Raw genomic sequence first — 3754 nt, 5'->3', positions numbered from 1 at the left:
TCTTCATTCTACTACTTTAATTCGAATCAAAATGATTATAGGCATACATAAATCAAACTAAATAATAAAATAAAATAAAATATTAAACCAAAATATATGACATCAAACGCACAAGATGATGAATGTTGGGCTAATCAGAACCAAAATGGCGAAAAATTTTATTCATGTAAAAACCACAACTACAAGTTTCTCCTGAAAGGCCAGTAAGACCCGCTAGATACCACCCTATGAGGCAGACGGGACCTATTCCTAACAGGCTTAGTAACCACTGCCATTACGAGTCCGACCTCAGACGAAGATTTTCCAACCTGGAACCCAGGGCCTAGCAGTCTCCATCACTGGTCGGATTTTCGAGGGACGAATCCCCCACACAATTGGATTAGGTATATTGGTACTTCATGGGATGATCCTGGTTCCTCTGAGTGAATTTGCCCCGTAGTGATCGCCTGAGATACTAAAATTCGATACCACTACTTGGTGTGACTCTTCAAGAAGCTGTCTACGATACACACTTGGTCATATGGTTATCGCTTGTCGCTATTCGCTAGTCTTGGATACTAGTGTTTGTGCCCTGCACGTCCACACCGACATATCTCGTACAATTACTTATGCTAAATAAATTAGTTTAACAGCTTAACTTTCGAAACGTATTTACATCAACAGTTTGACTTTCTTAGATCCTTTGATTATAATTATGACAGTGTTGAAAGGGGAAAAGGGATTGTTGTCCGAATACATTGTCATCATAAGATTGTCAATCCTAACACTCGCTGGACAGGAACCTCTCCTATCCTGAGGTAATCTTCGCATTACCCTAAATCTAGAACAACCCACATCCTTAACTATTTGCGGACAGTAATCTAATCTAGGTCTACCTCTACTCCTCTTAAATCCTGTTTCTGCCTCTAATATGTCTCTGACTAGATGTTCATGACTGAGAAGGCGTCCTACCAACCTATCTCGCCTATTTCTCATTGACTACCCTAGACAAAAAGTTTCAGTCTCTCTCCAGTCTCTCAGAGTTTTTCAGAATCTTTTAGCGTCTCTGAGAGCGTCTCTCACAGTCTTTCACAGTCTCTCAGTTATTGCCTAGGTGTTTTTATGGATCTCTGCATGAGAGACTGGAACGATAAAATTGACTGAATGAATAAAACTGAAAAATTGAGAGACTCTGTTTCAATAAGTGGGATCTCTGAAATATGTTGAACTTCAGAGATTCGAGTCTCTCGTTCATAGATTCGAGTCTCTCGTTCAGAGGCTGGATACGAAATGAGGATCTCTCTAGAGAGAGGCTTGATGAGAGACGGAGACTCGAGTTTCACTTTCAGAGACTCCGAGAGACTGAACATTTTTACCTCGGGTACCAAAGAGTCCTCTGTTCTCCTATCCTTTCTAATATCTCTTCATTTCTAACCTTTTCTATCCACGGTATCATTCGCATGTATCACCACATTTCGAACACTTGTAATCTTTTTTTTTCCGCCGCGCCCACCGTCCATGTTTCGTACCCATACAGCACCGCGCTCCAAACATGCATCTTTAAGAATAATTTTCGAATTTCTAAATTAACCGTTCGCGAGCATAGAAGTGGCTTCTTTTTATTAAAGGCGACTCGACCCTGCGCTATCCTCTGCTTTATATCCCTACTACTCCTTCCATCCTAACTTATCCCACTTCCTAGATACATAAAATCATTACACCTCTTCAATAATAATATTTATGCGTCATTACAGACTGACCTACCTATATTTTCATTTAAAGATTTGCACAACATCTAAACGATAAATTTCCACCAATAGGTAGGTCCGTACTGAAGTCATACCTAAAGGAACAGCACGGGGAGATAACTGGAGGTATTCAGACGGTCTAGGGGAAATTCTAGTTGGGCAGTGCGCCCCAAAAAGTTTCAAAAACATTGAAAATTTTTGCTGTTGCTTCCCCCTAGACCTGCTTTTGATAAAGTATTACGACCCGACGTAACAGAAAATTGTCCTCGTGCTAAGAATAGCAGGGAAACGTAAGCACAAAGTGTTTTCGTAATGTGGAGAGAAGTAATATCCAAAACAAATGCTCTCTATACAAACAAGTGGTTGAGCTCACTTTCCCCAACTCACTTGAAACACGCATATTTACTTCTATTGCTGCCGTATTCTACGGAAAAAGAATGAACAGAAAGAAAAGAAAAATTTCAACTCAAAAGAAGCGTGATACACAATATGCGATAGAGCGTCACTTTCTGTGTTTTCCTAACTGCGGATACCCTTGAGACATTAATGGGTGACATTAAATAGAAATAACCTAAATTGTTTATACAGGATGTTATAAGAATAAAGGCTTTCACGGCCGGAATCCACAGTAGAATGAAGATTCGGGCTATAGGGCCGTGGTATAAGTGAACTATTATGGGCCCAGTCGCTGTCGAGACTTCGAGATATAATCTACGTTCACGTTGTCAACGCAGCACCACTACTGAGGATGTCAGCCGAAACGTCTGGACATAATGGTTCACCTAGACCATGGCCCTATACCCCGAATCTTCATTCTACTACAGGATGTTATGTTAGTGTTTTCCTTGGTATTATTATTATTGCTGTTATCGGTTGGGGTGGTTAGTTCTTGATGATGCATTTTGAATTAAATAATATACAATAATAAAACTCTTGGACAAGACAATACGTGTAGAGAGAATTAAAAAATTTGTTAAACTTCATCTACTACCTCTACCCCTCTTAACTCCTGTTTCTCCCTCTAATATATCTCTTACTAGACCTTCATGCCTGTTCGCGCAAGGTCCTAGAACCTTATTATTATTATTATCATCAAAGTGTCTTCGGTAAAAGAGGTGAGGGCGGCGATACCACCCCTACCCCATTTTGGTTGAACTCTATAAATTGACTTGCTTGGTACAAAAACAAGTGTTCGAAAAACTCTCGTGAAGTCTCCTCAAATCATCTATCCTAGCTAAGTTGTGTCGTCAAATTAACTCTTCTTATTTTTCTATGTTAATTGTTAAGTGTTCCTTAAGTTTGTATATAGTTTTTTGGTTAATATACGGTTAAAAAATATTGAAAAGTTTATTAGAGAAAGTGAGCTCTTGTCAAAGTTACAAGTAGCATTTCCACGAAACAGTGCCTAAGAAGGTGTCCTACCAACCTATCTCGCCTATTCTTTATTGACTTCCATAGAGTCCTATGTTCTAAATAGCCATCAAACTATGTTCCTTTAACCATCTAATGCATGTTTACAATAACAAAATGGTGATCAATCACTATCAGCAGCATAAAGATGAAATTTCCAAGTCAAAATAAATTGAAAAGTAAATACTTCATCAACATCATCATTCAGCATTAAAAAAGTTTGGGTAATGTTTGTAAATATCTAGCGAACAATTTACAAAAAAGAAATCCATAAAGATGAGTTATCGTAGTCATAATAAAAGCGAAAAGATGCACTCGATCTTTTATCTTTGTATTTATGCCACTTTTGCAAATATTTCTTAATTGTAATTCCAAAAAATTCAACGATACGAATATGGAGATATGAATATTGAGTACATTAGAAAAATAAAAGCCTGATATTAAAATAACCAACGAAATAAAGCTGATCATTTTTTTTTCATACACTGCTGAATGGTTGAAAAATTGAATGCTGAAAAAGGTTGTTAAAGGTTTATGGTTGGAGCACGGCGTTGTACGGGTGCGAAACATGGACAGTGGGCGCGGCGGAAAAGAAAAGGTATCTAATTTAATTTCCA

The 3754-nt window shown here is 38.1% G+C and overlaps 1 protein-coding gene across 1 annotated transcript in view; it reads left to right on the top strand.

Moving 5' to 3' along the window:
• The window catches only part of LOC108740132 (probable dipeptidyl-aminopeptidase B), a 119086-nt gene that overhangs the window by 83885 nt on the left and 31447 nt on the right, over positions 1-3754 (top strand). The gene's annotated exons all lie outside the window — the stretch shown is intronic.

Source organism: Agrilus planipennis, unplaced genomic scaffold (genome assembly GCF_000699045.2).
Source record: "Agrilus planipennis isolate EAB-ADULT unplaced genomic scaffold, Apla_2.0 scaffold246, whole genome shotgun sequence".
NCBI lineage: Eukaryota > Metazoa > Arthropoda > Insecta > Coleoptera > Buprestidae > Agrilus > Agrilus planipennis.
Note: the sequence above shows the minus strand (reverse complement) of the source record. Positions and strands in the feature narration are given on the sequence as shown.